Source organism: Vanessa atalanta, chromosome 5 (genome assembly GCF_905147765.1).
Source record: "Vanessa atalanta chromosome 5, ilVanAtal1.2, whole genome shotgun sequence".
In the NCBI taxonomy this organism is placed as follows: domain Eukaryota; kingdom Metazoa; phylum Arthropoda; class Insecta; order Lepidoptera; family Nymphalidae; genus Vanessa; species Vanessa atalanta.
In genome coordinates, this window is record NC_061875.1 from 8089817 (window position 1) to 8109170 (window position 19354).

Below are 19354 nucleotides of genomic sequence, written 5' to 3' on the forward strand. Positions count from 1 at the left end.
TGAACACTACAACAATTACTTAACTCAAATAAAAAAAAAACATTAAAAAGTTTTATACGGTAAGAGCTTAAATGTTTCTTATTAATAAACCTGAGAGAGATCTTATCGCAAGAGTATCGTACCTGACTGTAGTTTTAACGAGCACTCGTTGCATTAAGTAAATTAAATCAGAGGCGTAGATAGTTGAAATGAAAGCGTGCTTTAGTTTTTTGTAACTAAGTAGGCTATTGTCCCCGGGCGCAAAAAACATTGTACCAAGGCGCGTAGCGGGGTCGCGCACCGCACGCTCGCTGTGACCTCGCCTGAACGAATAATAACCAATAACAATAATTGCTCATTCACCGTGTTCATAAGGAATTTATCTCACCTCTTTCGATACTGTAGCCACAATAAATTAAATTGACAGATACAAGTAAATTTGCTTGCGCGATGCGTTAAATTTTTTTTTATTAGGTTGCGTGTCTTAATTCAATTGCCACGGTTTGGTGGCAAATTAAATGATAAATACGACACTCTTATAAAAATAATATTAAAATCAAATTAGTTTTTAATGTATAAATCGTAATTTGGTATAAATGTAAAAATATTTTACTGGTCAAATATAAACTAACACAATTATATATTTTTTTCTGGAACTTAATTTTTTATAAAAAAGCTTTGAAAAAAAAACCATAATCGTTGTCCAAATTTTTTCAATCAAGAAGATAAAAATATATTTTATCATATACAACCTCTTTTGTTTATGGCATTTTTTTTTAAATAAACGTCAATGGCCTTTAGTTTTGTATTATCAATTTTGCTCCTAATTTAAAACGCTTATATCAAAACGAGTTATATAATTGCTTTATTTTAATGTGTTATACTAGAGAACACACAAAAAATGCCTCTATATAACACCATTATATAATAGATTATATTAAACTTGCAAATTCTGTAACGCTCCTACATGTCTGCTCATTATAAGAAAAAACAATTGTTTTTTTAATTTATTAATGTATATTTTAACTCGATCAATCAAATTCAAAACATAAAGTTTTTATCATAAATATCTATAAATTATCACGTACATTTGTTAAACACTCTCAGAGAATTTTAATACACCGTTTCTTGTTTAACGGATAATAAATATTTCGTGTTGTGCTAATGGTTTTTAAAGTACCTTATTCATATTGTTAGCCCCGATTTTTCGATTATCTTGTTATGCCAAGGTTAATAGCTCATATGACGAATATTGAGTGAGCATATGTATGTAGTTATAATGTACAATTATCAATTATATCCATTAGTGGAGCGAATCGTAGTTTTATAAACAATAATCATTATATTATTTGGAACCTTGAAGAAAACGATTGCTTGTACGCAGGTGGTTCAGAAATATTTGTTTAGTTTCCGCGTCGCACGGGCAGACAATGCATTATAAATCTCACAATTGCTTTTAATGCCGTATTATCTTTCCTTCAATTCGTTTATTTTTTGCTGGAATTACGATATAACATAATTGTGTACGCTCTAGAAGTAATATTATAGTAAACATGAAACTATTTGTCAATAATTGTTTCTCCTCCGTTCAATAAAACCGGTATATAATAATATCTCGTGTTCGTATTAAGAAAAAATATATTGCAATAATAAAAAAAGCACACAGTCCACTAATAGATCGTGGTGTAATGTAATCGTATTAAGAAAAATGATTTAAACGAATGTATTTATAATACTAAATATATTATAATTTCACAATTTTAGGCGGTAGTAAATGTAATCACATTAAGTATAGAGAAAAATAAAATATTTAAATGATAAACATGTTAAACATGGAGTAGTAGTGTGAGATTTAGTATAGTTAAAGTAAACTTTTTTACTTACTGGTTACATAAAAATATCTATATATACATATGTATATATATAAAAGCGAAATACCACACATTGATTAATCACGATATCTCAGAAACTATAACACCTACAAACTTGAAATTAGGCATAGGTAAGTTCCTTATATTGTATAGACGTCCTAAGAGAATTTTACGAAACTTCACACCTAAGGGGGAGTTTGAATCTTTATGTTTTATAAAATTCGCTCGGGTAAAGTCGCAGTTTCAGCTAGTATTCAATAAAATAAAGTATTCATAGTTTAGGTTTGTACGCCACAACACGTTTTGTTATCGTGTCATATTAAAAAATAAATAGCGCTTTTAATTTTTATTAAAATATACCTATATTTTGAACTCATTTTTAACCCAGTTGACATTCATTATTTCTCATCTTTCGAACCAGTGTGTCTTATATTTTTATTAGTGATTAATTGCGTCCACAAGTTTTAATAAAAATATATAATCGTAATCGAAACAAGGAGTATAACATTAATCATTCATTTAGATAAAATGTAAATTAATAAAAATTAACATAATAACATATCTTCTTATGGTGATGATTCTAAATATGTAGTATTACGTGAAACATATATATATATATATATATATATATATATATATATTTGTATATGGTTTAAAGTATTTAGTGTATATCGTGTACGCAATGTACGTAGCTAAGATACCGTAACTATATTATATACGGAGCACGCATAGCAATAAATATTGAGCTTAATTGTTGAACTAGACACACTCCGCGTACAATGATAGTCGTGGGAAGCGCGATGGCATTTACGCGACCAACGCGCTTCGGTCGCATCTTCGTTACCTAACCAGTACGTAACACGCAAGGCGCGACAGTGTAAACCAGTCTTCCAAATATCATAATAGACTATTAAAGATACAGAAATGTCTTTAAATAAAAATATGAGCCTAACGATAAGGTATCGACAAATCATGTACCTAAAGCTATGTGAGTCCAGTTATGTTAACTTGAGTATAAAAATAAAAAAAATATTTAAATTTCTTATTTTACAAGGTTATTTCAATATTTTAGTAATTTTACGATTAAAAATAAATAAAATTCCTAGGAGTGCCTTTAAGAATAAAATTCCAATCTCCAAAATGGACAAACCTCTACAATTTTACAATCAGGAAAAATTAATATTTTATTTTAATTATAAACAATTATAACGATAGTCATAAAATATGTATTTTTATTTAGTTTTATTATTGAACTTCTCATTAGGACGCTAGGAATGACGATCGTCTCATTCTATCTGCGTGTTTTAAAAACAATGATAGTCTATAAGTTTATAACTCTACAGAGACTTGTCGGAGGTATATAGATTGCGAAATACATTGACCAGTAGCACCGGATCCTGCTAAATGATGTTACGTGAGTTATTACGATCAAAAGGACTTGAAATGCGAAAACACGCAGAATTTATTGTTTCTAAATAAGGTATTAGTATCGGTTTCCATTATGTATTCATTCTTTATCTTATGAGATGAATTATGTCATTTAGAATAGAATCATGTACTGTCCAAGAATCTGATTCCTTGATTGATTGACTTTTTATATTAAGGCGTTAGAAATAAAGATAGCTAACTTCTACAAGCTATATACCATGCCATGTTGAATTAAAATCTATTTAATAATCACTTTATGTTAGTGATCCTATACAATATATTTTTTTAAATACTTTGTTTTGCCTGTTATTATGTTATTTATCGGTTATTATTCGTTTAAGGTAAACGGAGATGGCAACAAATCCACAAAAAAAAACTATGTTGAGAAGGGCGATGCGCTGGCGCTCGTAAAAGTTTTGCTAAACTCTTTTTCATATGACAAACCGCGCTAACTCATAAATAAAAGACTGAACTGAATGAATTATGATCAAATAGAATAGTGCAAAGTATATTTTCATTAACTGCTCTTTATATGACATTGTCTTGTAAAATAATATTTAGATCTCTTTCAAGTATCGTAACATGTATATAAAATCATTTTAAGATAAAAATTGTTTATATATATATATTTTTCATTTATGTATGAGAAGGAAATACATACGATACTTAGCCTTATATACATTTCCGTTTTTCAATTTTCGCCAATTTTGTTTCTCAAGGCTTAAGTCGTCACCACAATTGTTTTAATATAGATTAAGCGGCTAGTATGAATTAACATATTTGTTTGCGTGCAGTTTCATTATCAATGTGGTTTTGTTAACCGATAAATTAGCTTCGTGGTCGTAAATTGTTCGCTTATTACTTGCAATTCGAAATAGTTTCATGTTTAATTATTTTAATTCGATCCGTTTATATATATTAATATTTTTTGAGTTGATTAATTAAATTAAGAAAATAAAAAAGTTTTTTTTTGATATTTCCTCATTCAGAGATATGAAGTTATTTTTACTGTCTACGGACCGATTTCCTCAATTGCCTTATCGTTTAAATTCATAGTATAAACAGTTTACTTATCTATAAAAAAATATATGCAACAGCAAGCCATATTGTAGATCTTTTAAATCTATCATACAAATGAAAAACTAGCAGAAATAATGTCACCATCTAATAATAAAAACACGACTTCCCTGAATGAATGAATTAATTAATTATTTTATAACCAGAGTCACTCAGGATAATATGAAGATTCTACCGACATCCAAATATGTTCAAGCATTTCAAACTACACTCATAATATAACTAATAACTACAATTTACTTAGTGGTAGGGCTTTGTCATCCCGTCTGGGTAGGTACTCACACATCAGATATTCTATCGGCAAACAGCAGTCAACAGTATTGTTTTGTTTCGGTTGGAAGGGTGAGTAAGGCCAGTTAACTACAGGGACAGAGGACATAATGTAAGGTGTTAGTTAATATTTCATACAGCGCCATTGTCTATGGGCGGTAATATTATAAAAAAGTTTTGGTAAAATAAAAAATACAACGTTCAAATATAAAACCAAAAACTTAAGTTTGTTATGTTTGTAAAAAATAATAATATTGAAAAAGTTGGTTGCGCTGAGTCGTATATAAAGATCTTGGATCTCTTCCTAAGAACTTCCTGCTTTTAGGCTCAAAGCTCAAATCTATCTATTTATGTTTATTTTGCCAAACAGATTGCAATTATAATATGACATTTAACATTATAGAAACAAAATGTCAGCCACGGTGTTGGAAAGTCTACGAAAACTGACACAATTAGCTAATCACTGGTTTTGTCATAATTACCCTTTGACGCAACGTTTCTTAGTTCCAATCAAATAAATACATATCATTGACAATCTTATGGATTGCGTTTTCTTATAACTAAGTAAATGTCATGCTGTTGATATAAATACTGAGCGTTGAAGAAATTTGTTTTCTAAACTACACAATATATTAGGTCCATTAATTAATAGTTAAAATAGGAATTATTAATAAATAATTAATTCATATGTAAGGACGTCATATTTGTCAGAAAAGTAATGCTTTAATTCGATTTGTTAAAACTAGCTGTCTCCTACATTTGGGAAACATAAGGTTTGCATGTAATATTTCGGGTGTAACTCCTAGGTTCTGTTCCGTTTGAAGCTCCGATGAAAATAGTAACCATGCTCGAAAACACAAAAAGGACAATTAGATAGAGAGCGACTTATTAAATTATATATAATATTAAAACAAACAAATGAATTAAAATGCTATCGGAAATATTCACTTTTAATAATGGCTCACTTCTTAGGAAGTTCAATATTAAAATATGCAATTTTAAAAACATTCGATCGGAATTATAAGCATCTTTGTTACGACCGGAATTATATTTAATAGTAATTTTTTTATCGTTCATTGAATTTTTATAGTTCGAATTAAAACTGTGGAACTGGATGAAAATCTCGTTTTTATCTTGTACCCACATACATTTTCATATACTTAATGTATGGCAGGTGTGTTGTAAGTTGTATAGTTAAAGAAACATATAAAATATCACATTTATATTCATTGGCCCACTAATATCGAAACAACACCTTCTAATTTTGTCCTTAAAGGAAAAACATAATCACATCGGCATTAACTCTGTATGCGGTTTTATATTATTTTTATTATCTATTTATGGTTCGAAATAATTTTATACATTATTATTTTATAACGAATGCGGTTAAAACAGTGAATTATATCCAATTATGGACAGGTGGCATTGAAGCTAACAATAACTATTAGTTTCTTTTTCGTTTAACTCAAAAACAAAACATATATGTTCAATATATATATTTTTTTGTATATTCAATGTATAAATAATATTCATTTTGTTATATTAAATAATAATTCAAATACGTTCTCGTTAATTCCATTGCTGCTAATTAGAACACGCATGTGTACTCGCTAGAACCGTTATAGAACATAGACAAGATATTAAAAGAGGAATGTAATCCCGGTTTCGTACAGATAAAATATAAAATGTTATATTACAATTTTTTTACCAATAAGAGATTTAAAAGTGATAATAACAAGAAAATAATTCTGGCTAAATAATATTGGCAAAAGCGCGATATTTATGTATTTATAGGATATTTGTTGTTGGTTTTCGCGATTGTAAATCGATGCTGTTAATGGTTTTAACATGTTTTCCACAATTTATGAAAGACAATATTGATGGATATTAGATAGGTGATATAATTCAAACAATAATTACTGTTTGCGTAGTTGTGTTACTACTGAAAAATATTCATTGTCATCGCTAAAATATATATTAATCTATGCAAGTATATTTCAATTATTAACACTTATTTTACATACTAGATATATATAAACGAGTATGGTGTCAAAAAATATTAAAGATTATTAAAAATATAGCCTGTTTTCATTATTTTGGTATCTTAAGCTCGATCATCACGCAATAATCGTATAATGTATTTCATTCCGCTTTAATGTTGTTATAAAGTCCGTATTAGGCCCACGCAATATGAGAGTATAATTATGACTGGTGTATCAATTTTATTTCAACATAAAGTGTTTTTATAAGCAGGTCAAAACGGATTTAGTGGGTTAATTACCTTAAATCTGATCCAGTCACAAAACATATAGGAGAACAAATTGCGTTAATCATTTACTTCAAACACTATTTTCTATATCAGTATTCTTCGCATATAGTAGACCATGTCTGTATGTGATATATTCCTTTGATAGAACTTTCATTTGAAACTTTCTTTTTCGATACAAAACTCGAGTTTCAAAATTATTATCTCGCTTTTTTGTATTGTTTTTGATAAACTTTGACTAAAAGTATTTCGGGGGAATATATCATATTTTAAAATTGTGTTCTAAATTCAATTTTTGTTTACAGTTTAATTAATAAGAATGTTATTCCCCAGAAAGCGGAGTTGGATGAGAATGAAACAGGATACATGGCGTATGTTTAAAATAGTTAACGAGTCACGATAGCACGCCCACTCCTGCTATTACATGAATCTTAACTTGACAAAAAATAAATCCGGCTACAATAAGTTCCTGTTGTAAATTTTGAAAGTTAGTTACATGCTAAGAATATTCTAGATTTTTACGCCAGTAATAATATATCTGGCAATTATTAAAATCACATATAAACACAGTCATTGATGTATTTATTATTGTATTTTACTAACATAGGGTGGTTTATCTCTACGTTTTGTATTACATTACTGAAACAAAATTTGCTAAATTATAAGAAAAAATGTTAAATTAAAAACCTGTGCTAAACTTTACATAACTTTTTTTATATAAAATATAAAATTATAAAACTTTTTTTTATATAAAATATATAAAATCTTAGTCAGTTAATAAAAAAAGAGAAAACCGATTTGAAATTAAGTTAATCACATAATTGTGACGACATATAAAGTATTATTTTAATAATAGACAAGAAATAATAGACAATGTCTGGCCCACCACAAATTTCACCAGACACCAGTTACAGTCACGACTGCTTTGCTACCGGAGTTTTAGGGTTCAGTTTTAAATTAACCTTGTATATTAATATAACATTTATTAATTTACTTCTAAATTACCGTATTCAAAGCATTTATACATTGTTACAATTTATCAAATCTAAAATTAATCTGTAGAATTATTATATAATAACAAACTCAACAGTCATCACATAAAACGATCGTGAACTTTCAGAATGTGATATCGCTACATTAATTGTAATAAAGGATACACGATTTATATAAGAAGTGAGGTCTAACAGAATAACATCGAACTCGAATCGGAAGTGAAGGCGTTTTTAAATTGCGTATACAGATACTATAACACAGAAATGTTCGTCTCATTAAAAAAGTAAATGAAAAAAGTTTCACGAGGTCATGGATTTTCGGTACTCGTAAATCTAAAGTCTGACATTGACATTCTGATATAACACCTACCAGTCTCCTGTATTCTAACGTTATCTCATTACACAAAGAAAAAAAAAATATACTAATATTATAAATGCGAAAGTATCTCTGTCTGTCCGTCAGTCATGATTTCACGGCCAAACCACTGAACACAATTTGATGAAATTTGGTATGATGAAAACTAGAACCGCAAGGAGGGACTCCTTTTTCGTACCTTATACCGGACAATCTACCCTCAAAACGCGAGCGAGGCTATGGTCATCAACTAGTTATATAACGAAACTGTGCTTGCTTTTAGCACAGTTTTGTTTATACAAACATATCTGTTTCATCAAATTTATACAACGTTTGTACTTGCATTACATGCGATGTTTTCAATTTTCCTGTTCAGTTATACTATTTAAAATAATTATATATAAATAATTCAATACGGAACTCCAAGAATTAAATTGATTAACAATGAGTCGATTTTTAACTTTTTCTAGCACCTGGCGGAAGACCAACGTCACGTCACGATATGGCTATTAAGCCCAGTAGTCTGTAAAATCGAGTTTTATTTTTATACAGCACGAATTCGCATTTATTTATATGTTTAAGGCGTTAAATTGTCACTTACTCTATCGAAAAAATATATGTTTTTGGTAATTTGAGGAAATACTTAACATAGAAAACGATTTGCCGATTTTGGGTTTAAAGGGTTTCATGCCCATGGACCATTAAGAAATAAAGGCAAATAATTCCTGAAGCAAACGTACAAAACGAATATTAAAAAAAAAAAACCCGTGCATGTGAAATTCATGAACGTCTTTTATCGTTTGAAAGTATGTATCTATGTTACTTTTTCTTTATTAAAAAAATACTCATATTGTTGACTGAGGTCGTCTTTGCCCTACATATCCGCCCTTGGGAACAATTATGAAAACTAAAACGTTTTAAAATTATAATTTAGGTTTTATTAATATATAAAAACATATTATAAAAGTATTCACAGCGAAAAGATTTGCCTTACGGATTTTTTTCAATAGTCAAATTAATTTGCACTAGCGAACCACCAGAAAAAGATTCAAAATTTAATTGATACAGCCGGTCCGAGCGACCGTCCGTTTCGCAGCGAACTATTTGTTAGTTGCACATAGCTTGGGATCGGTGATATTACTACAGATATATTTTTAAGCGACATTGCTTTCCAAATCGCAAAACAAAAGTATGATATCTTCACTAATACGCATGATAATAAATATAATTTATCCGCTATACCATTCAGGAATACTGTAGCTTTCTACCAGTGAGTTTTTTGTAAATTAGATAATAAGTATTGGAGATTACTCCCTACATACATAAAGATAAAAACAAATTTTACTCCTTTATTATGGTACTTTATTGTGGTATCGGTTTACAAATAATGAAGTAATTATGAAATATGAAATTTAGCATTATGAAGTCATTATGAAAATTTGATGTGATTTGATTACGTAAAAAAATAAATATATATTGAAAATAAATTATGTAGTTTTGATTATTACGATAATTTATTAATTGAAACAAAAAAATTAAGCAATGAAATCGATTTTAGAACATATTATCTCGTATTATAAATATTTTTCATTCAAAGGATAAATAATATAAAGATCTATGTTAAAAATTCACATTTAAAGTATAATAAGTGTACGTCTATAGGAAGCTGCCTCAATCCAAATATAGACCATTAAATAATAAACATAAACACTATTGGCTTGACTATTGTTTCTAATGTAGACGAATATTTAATAGATTTCAACAAAAAAGAGCTAAATTGTAAGTTTATAAGTTTGACTTTGAAGCAATGCAAAAAAAAGAATAAACGATTTTTTGTATTCATCCTATTAAATTATGTTAAGTTATAAAATGAAGTACAGCAAAATATATTACTAGTTTCAGGGCACAATTAAATTAACATATTGATATTATAAACGTTGATATATTCATTTTGACATTTGAAGATTTAATAACGTTTAATGTCGCTACAATCTTCAATAAAGAACCTACCTAGTAACAAGGCTTATTCAATAACATATAACCAAAGGCGATAGTAATTTCAAAACTTTTAAAGGTCGTTACAAAGTAACCGATAATCGTTTTTGCATGTACGAAATACGAGTTAATAAAGGTGGGTTAAAAATAACAGCGTGTTAGTTTAGTTAGGAACAATAGCATTGTGGTAGATCGTGAATATGCCGCGTTACTGTGAGGAATGCGGCATTTTGAAAGTACTACGTGCAAGGTCAAAGGTGCACTGAGCTGATTGACAGTTATGACAAGATATCCGTTCTAATGCATCCACTCCATCACTCTGTATTGCGCCTGGCAGCTGTCTACGTGTAATAACCTTATTATATCTGTGCTCCTGCTACAGATACAAATCGTTACAAATTCATAAATCTGTATCATGTATTCTGGTAAAATGGTTTCGTTGTTTATTCATTAAAATACATTGAAAAACTGATTTAAGACATTGTTTCTTTAGTAAATTTCAATAAAATAATCATTGAAACGTCCTTGAATCGTCGTTAACAAGACAAAATGGTCTATCAAAATGTGGCATTTGAACTATGTAACTTGTCGTCGGTTTTTACAACTGTACCGTTTGATGTAGAAAGTTTAAATCAAACAAGACACCAATGTGAATCGTGACCAGCGAAGATGTCGATAACTTATCACATGGACACAGGCACAATCGCCCGCCGTCGCAATAGCCAAGTCACATGCGACAATCAACGTATTGTGATGCGGACTATTCAATGCGGTCGGAAGAAATCGCAAATGTTCTTCAACTATTATGATTGGCGAAGCGTCGAGATTGTTTGCGGGATAAAGACGTCAATTTTAAAGAGGTTCAGTAAAATAACAAGTCAATAATAGATTTGATACGCGTGTTTGCAAACGTCGATAAAGTGCAATTATGGTCTGAACTTGTGAGTCATGATCTTATTTTGATGTTACAAACTTTACCATTTAAATCTGAATTATCTATCAAGTAGGTTACCTTATAATGAAGTAAACATGGTCTTAAAATAGAGTTTAAGACTCTTTTATTTTTTTGATTTAAATAGGTTTTGGTAATAGTTAGGTCTTTTGTAACGTGAGTTCGTTTAAGTAGTATCGCGGCATTGCATGCGACGGCGTGGAACAGTTTTCATCATGATCAATTTATTCGTTATTGTTACGTGATCCAAGTCGGTATGATGCTTTTGTTTTTAATATTATTATTTGGGAAATACTGTTAATTGTTGCATTAAATAAAACCAAATGAAATATGCAACAATATAAAAAATAAAATGGTTTTGACTGCAATTTTTCCTCCACTCTGTTTACGGCTGTATCGGATTTACTGAAGACTTAATTCGGTGTGGATTGGGCTATTATGCGTCAGATAAAATTGGATTGTAGTTGTTGTTGTAATGATCCTTTGAAATAATCATTTACGAGATGTCAGTAGAGACAAAATAAGAAATGCAGTAACAAAGAAAAACATTTCTTAAAAGCACTTTTAAGATTTGTCAAGATTTAAACATCCAAAATTCGGCTTAAAATGACTGATAACATAAAATAGAAATATTAAGTATTATCTAAATTACTCTGACAAAATGTGATTAAATCATTTTTGTTATTCAATATTTGAACATTTCTCAAATAGTATGTACGTGGGCGTTACTGGTTTTATTACCAAAGATTATTCAATATTTGCAAAAGAAGTAAAAAGCATATACAGTTTTATGGAAAGTTTTATTAAGAGTGAATTATTCTTATTTAATGCAGTTTAATTATATCATTGGTTGGGTCGTTAAACAGTGGCTTACCTTACCCTAAAGGCATCCAGCCTTTAGGGTATGTATTCCTTGGATATTGTTGGGACCACTCTAATCCCAAGGTTGTTTATGCCTTGAAATGAAATATTTACGAATAATGTTATTTTTATATACCGGCATATACACCTATAAATACACATAGACAAATGTTGAAGAGATTTCAGTCAGAATCAGATCAAGCAACATTTAGGTGTTTTCTACAAACGAATTCATCATTCGAGATGTTAAGTGTAGGGCTTTATTGGATTGCTAGTGGTAATATTTGTTTATTGACATTGACATTGTAATAAGAGTAGTTACTGTATATGAATCTTACAGTGTGACGTGGTCAACGATCTGATTACTTTGTATTATTGTTTTATTACCACAATATTTGTACACAAATGATTGATCGTCAACCACAGGAACACAACGATGACAGGCGTTGTTTGTGGCTTTGTATTCGAATAAGAGGTCAGTTAGCCGTTTGAGTGACATTAAATGGAAATAAAATTGAAATTCGATAAGAAATAATATATACATAAATTATAAGTTACTTAAATACAGACCTTGGACAACTTTCTGTTTCATAAAAAATATAAATTTATAACAATGCTATTATCGGTATTATGAAATTTGTAAAGTGATACATTTTAAAATCAGTCCTGAGATCCCACTGGAATAAACCCAGAGACGGGTCGACGACCTGTGTGTCTGATGTCGTGAGAGACGGCACAATTAATTATCACTTGTTATTAATAGGCACTAACAATAAATGATAACACGTACAGGTGGTTTTTATATAGCTCATTATCTGCTTAATTCTTACTTGATTTATATTATGACTTATTTATGTTAAAATTTATATTTACAACTGCGTGCGCGCAAAGCAGTATACGTTTATATATTTAATATATTGGCAATATTTTCGTGATATTTTATTGTTTCGAAATTAAATCATAAAATTATGTTGTTGTCGTTTTGTTTTATTTAGCTTACAAGTGTTACTTGATCACCTAAACATTTAGGGTCATAATATGTATTTATTTAACAAAACATGCGCGATATATTTTCGAAGAATAAAATACAATGTACATTTAAAAATAAATTGAAATTCTATTTGATAAAATATTTATTAATATTGTTATATTATAATATACTCGATATAATGGTTTTTATATTGTTATATAATTGTGTTACAAATTTATTATTATGTTTATTTAAATAATGTTAATAGGTTTTTTGATGCAGCTAAAATATAAATAGGTCGTACATTGGATCAGTGATCCGCGGTCACGTAACATGCGACGTTGCTTCATAGCTTGCGTCAATTCGCACGCGACGACACTGCGCGAGCGCATCGCGAGTTCCATTGGCAATTCAACGACCTTTATGACTTTTGTACATAAAAACTTATAAAATTACAATGAAGATGAAGATATATTTGAATTTGTTATAATTTCAGGTTGTGATGTCGTAATAGTTTTACTTATTTACATTTCGAACATATTTATAAAGCATATTTATATGCCAGTAATATAAAACTTAATTTAAAAATTCAAACCATTTGAAGTTAGAAGGATGTAGCGTTCACTGTTTATTACATAAACCGTAAATAAACTTTTATGGTATAAATATTTTAAAAATTATTAAGATATATTATATCACTTGTTTTAACTGCTGTTTTAATTAAAGGTTTTGTTTATAATACAGAGTGGTTCGGACGTAATAAAAAGCGGTATATGTAAAACACATTGTATATACTATAAAGACATCACCGGGACGGATTCGGATTACATAAAACATGCTTTTGGTTACAATTTTGGCGAGCCGTAGCAAAGTGTGCCATTCTTTAGAATAAATAGTAACTTTCAGATGTAACACTACGATAATGGACATACCGTTCCGGGAAATTATGATTACGCAATGTATTGTTTAAATAATCAATACATTCATTAAGAATAAAAGAACTATTTCTGTGGTTTCATTATCTTGTGTTAAAATAAATGTAAAAAATATTACAATATACATACTTATTATTATCATTTTTATGAACTTGACTAAGATTTAAACCGATAAAATCTATGTTATGTCATCCGTCTGTCTATACTTTTTCGGTCTTTTCAGATGCTAGTCATGCGCTTACACTCAACCCTATTGCTTACGACATATATCCCTAGGTATTACACGAACATTTTATAACTACAGTACTTGAATACATTTTAGTTTAAGTAAACGTAATAATTCATTAAGTTATCTTGAAGAGACCGCTAATCGGTAATAAACCGCTTTTTGTTTTTCTTAAATATTTTTATCATATTGATATTTTACAATATATAAATGCCTAGAATTAAGTATACTCTTATTTTGTAGTAGTAAAAAAAACAACAAGGAATAAAAATGATATTAAATTTCCGATATGAAATCAAATTCCGAACCGAATAATTTTATATGATGGTAATTGGTAGTTGGCCGCAATGCTTTGATGCTTCGTCTATTATCCGTTATGATGCGGGTTATTACAAATGTGAAGGTCGGTATGTGTCAAACCTGTCGGACAGAGCGTCTGTCAGAGGCCGGTCGAATGTTAAACACCTGTCGAAACACCTCATTATCCAATTGGCTGGGAAACACATATTGCACTAGTCAACGAAGAATTGAAAGGAGTAGGACGTAAGAAGCTAAGCATACAATCAAAACTGCTACACATTATTTTTAGAAGTAAACTCGATCGCATATAAAAGGATTTGAATACAATGGTAGTGGTGGTGTATTTTTAATTTTTATTAATGTAAGGCAGACTTAGAATTTAATTTTAAAATAAATAGCAACGTGTCGTTGCTATTTATTTCACGGTTTGAGTAATTCCTTAAACTTTAAACATATTATTAATATAGAAATGGTAATAACGTCGATTGATTCGAAAAAAATCCTTAAAATTTTCTGAAGAATGAATGTTAGCTAGCAAAAATCAAAATATTCTTTGTTCAAGTAGGCTTATGACAACACTTTTGATACGTGTGCTATTTATATATAGATTGCTAACCAGGACATCGAATTTAATCGTTTGTACTTCTAATTCCACTGACTCACTAACTCTTTAATCTTGAACAAAGTTTTCATCTAAGGTGAGCGTAAGCGGCGACCTTGAAAAATATGATTATGCAAATATCTTACAAGTGATGCGTCAGACAATGAAAATGATAAGGAATTTTATGTAATAGATTTGGGTTTTTGGCATTGAGCTGTTTTTCCCGGATTATAATTTATCTCCTTGAATACAATTAAGGCTTTAAATGAATTAAAACCGTACTATATAGACTCTAGTGAATTTATAATAAACTAATACTAATGGTTTGTGTGTTTTTCTATGAAACGCTTATATACAGTAAGAATATTACGTACGCATAATAGTATTAAATTTTCAATCAACGATACAACAACAGTTGCCAAAGACGCAAATGAAAATATCGTACTTGCCAAATGTAAATACATTTTTGTATAAACATTCAATAATATTTCATTATGTAACAGATAAAAAATTCTATGATTTTTTATCATTATAATTTAAATAAAATAATTCATAATTATAACGACACGCTGACACGTTACTAAGGGTCAAAGGTAGACTACATTTCACTTTATGAGATATCCGTATTTACTATAACGAAATATGATTTCTATTTAAAACTAAAAATTGAGATATAAAAAAATAGTAAAATATTACATATTAAGGTTGTACAAATTTAAAAACCAAAGTTGTAAAATGGGAACGAGAAATAAATTTAAATAAATAAGAGTTGTAATTCCGTTTAACCCATACCTCGGATGGGTCTGATTTTTATTATACATCATTATGTATTTCGACGCTTTTATAACAAATATGATAAAAAAAATACCCGCATATTTCAATTTCAAGGTCAAATCTAGAAAAAAAAGTTTATATTCTTTTGTACAAAATTCTGATCTCAGAGGATTATGTTTTCTACAAAAATTGGAGGCCTTAAAGAGACAGGATTTTTTTGTTCCATATAGTATTAGTGTAGAAACAATCATTTCTCAGATATATGCGATAATGCTCAATCAATGTGATAGGTCACAGAAAACTGTCTTAGAACCGAACTGGCCCGTACCGCCTCCACGTAGACTTGTTTGTAAAGACGCGGAGGAAGGTACGGCACGCTGAAACAAAGCAAAGCACGGGCACCAGCGGGAGACGGACCGGAAGAGGCTGGTCACGACTAGCAAGCCAAAGATTGGTTATAATATCTCGAAGTAATATATCGGGTATTACCTTTTAATGGGAGTGGTCTCGGAGGGGAGCGGAATCCCTCTCCACTTTCCTCAGTTTCAATACATCAGTTACATTTTGAAGCCTCTTATTTCTCTAAGAAATGGCTCTTTCCGAAAGCATATTGATCAAAAAATAACAATATTTGTTTAGATTCAATAAAAACCTTGAAAACGAAATTTATTCGTATTTATTTGTATTTGTATTTTGAATCCATAAAACAAAATTCCAATCAATAAAAGTTATGACTTAAACATAAATTTATCCGAAATTGACTAGTTGTAAGATTAGATGTGAGAATGTATTCGAGTTCATATATTTTGATTTACGACTTCCGTTGACGGTTTTTAATACAAGATAAATTATCTGGTGCGATTAGATCTCAAACGGCTATATAAGTTTTGACATGGCGCTAGATTTAATTAAGATGAGGATAATACATTTTTATTTAAAGACATTTGAAGGTCACAATTTTTCTGAAATCAAATCTTAAGGAGCTCAGGCTTTGCGTACACGACAGGCTCGTTCGAAAGTGTTCGCTGGAGCGAGTCGTAAGCACGTTAATAGTTGCGCCACTTCTAAAGGTCGAATGCGAATCGATTAATAAAATGGATGAATATATCCAAAAAAATATCGTTTAAATCGATTGAGCTAATTTGAGTGTACTTTTATAGGTCTTGCGTAATTCTTATAAGATCTGTAACAAATTAAAAAATGTGACATAATATCCGATTCATTTTATTAATTTGTTGCTCATATAGGACAATAATTATGACCATTAATCTGGTTATTATGTTCCCTTGCGGATATTTCAGAAAACGTATTCAATAGTGTATTTTACGAATACAGATGATCCTAAATGCAAACTAAGAGGAATGTTGTATTGGGTGTATAATCAGACAACTCGCGTCGTGACCGGACTCAGAAACTCAAAACTTCACTTGGATATTCACACTTAAACACAAATAGATTGTTTGAATTGGTTTAAGTAGTAAATATTCATATCGAAATTCTCAGAATAAGTCAGTTCATTTAAATTATTATATTGTATATTATACTTTATATTGTATATAATTCAATATGTGAATTTTAAGTTACATATATACATATATATATAAAATATATTATTGCCGCTTTCAAAGTTTTTTTTAAATTATTCTAATATGCCCTTGATAATAAATATATTTCAATGACTGTGCAGTATTCAAAACAATGTATTAAATTAATTTCAATAAATGGCGGTCTCTTTTATATGAGTTATTATTATGAAACAGGTGACAATCAAATTATTAATATTCAAGTATGTTTTTTATTTGATTTAAGTCATTTTAGTATTTTTTAGGATTCGTGTTTCTATTGTTTAATTTATTTGTAATGTGATGATTAAAAGTGAAAATAGTATTAGGAAATAGATTATAAAGAGAAAAGCGAAACGAGTTTCCTTATTGTCACGATATCTTTGCATGTATTAATACCGGGAAGACGATTGTAATTACGACAATACGTTCGTTAGTTTGTTTTTAGACGAATTTAATAAGTATATTATTTACATTTATATCCTTAATTAACTAAATTTAGTACGATATTGATATTCATGAGAGCTTTGTGTATTTCTGCATTCTAAAGTGGTATAAGTAATATAGTGGGCGTTTGTCCTCTGCATTGCAAATCAGATAGGGGAAAGCAAATTGACACGTATGGGTAAATCGTGAGCAAAATAGTCGCCAGGTGTTTAATAAGGATTTACTTTCAATCTTCTGTCATTGAAGTCCAACCTTACGTGCCTACTGTATAAGTTGCTACTTTCAAGATTTCATTGTAAACACAGCACAGATCTGTTTGTCAATAGGCAATTAAATATATTTTACAAATACATCAATAGCAATAATAGTTAGAAATATATAATTATTCGATTGAATCGAAGTTTTTTTTTCATTGTCTTGAGTTATAAACAATTTGATTTTATTATGTATGAAGTACGTACGTCTTACCGAGTAGAGCTGGACACCCTGAATTGAAGTTTAAACGATGCACTTAATTTACAATTCTCGCTGAATAACAACGACTAGATGGGTTTCGTAGGGCGTGTGTTTTTAGCTCACGACTGCATAACAAGTATCAGGTTTATGCATTGTGTGACAGTTGTGATATACTGGTTTATGTCCGAGACAAGGCAACACGTGTCTATAATAAATGGAACCAGTTTTAATGATTCGATTGCAAGTTGGTCATAATCACTCGCTTACCGACTAGCCTGCTGACCACTCACTGGCGGGAAATAGACATCCACTTTCGACATTACATTCGTAACGCGTTTAACACAAATATAAACGAGTGATAATAAATTAATTGCAACCAGTTCTACTTCAAACTATTGCATTGAATATATAGTTGGCGTAAATATGTAATTTATCTTACTATTAATAAAATAAAACAACTTACGTTCGACTGAGTGTAACATCCAAAACTGGCGGCAACTATGTTTAATTTATCAGTAACGTTATGTGGTATAAAAAAAAACCACCCAAATGGTATTTATTCACTGTGAAGTTTGAACCAATCCATGGGGAAAGAGTTGAAGGTCACGTAAAGAAAAACAAATTATGAAAATGACACTGGCGAGGTTTACGTCGGCCGAGAGTAAACGATCGTGAAACACGTATTACCGCGCGGTAGGAGTAAGCAAAACTGACATACGCAGCGCGCAGGCGCTGCCAAGGTATTGTTAAAAGTTACTTTTACTTACGAGACTTGCTGCTCTAGGCGGTTCGCTTGAGACCTCGTTTGCGGCGCCCGCGCACGCGCAACGTCTCCCTTTACGATCGCGAAAGAGAAAAACAGAGGTCTCTCATTTCCCTGCATTACCGATAAAAATGTAGACGATTATGCATTGATGAACATTTTAATAGATATTACTACGTAAAGCATCGGTCACGGTTCATTGAAATTTTAGGCGAGTATAACTTTACATGTAAGGAGAGCGAGTATGTTATACGCCGGTATGCATTCGTAACAT

The 19354-nt window shown here is 29.9% G+C and overlaps 1 protein-coding gene across 3 annotated transcripts in view; it reads right to left on the reverse strand.

Annotated features, from left to right (window-relative positions):
• LOC125064119 (flocculation protein FLO11-like) overlaps positions 1 to 19058 on the reverse strand; it is a 48742-nt gene extending 29684 nt beyond the window's left edge. Inside the window, exon 1 of one of the 3 annotated variants that reach the window (XM_047670923.1) lies at positions 18781 to 19058. The gene's annotated coding sequence lies outside the window, so the exon portion shown is untranslated. Of the gene's footprint in view, positions 1 to 18322; positions 18415 to 18780 lie in introns of those variants that run through there. The other 2 variants (XM_047670925.1, XM_047670924.1) reach the window with 2 other exon arrangements.
• Between the last annotated feature and the right edge of the window lie 296 nt (positions 19059 to 19354).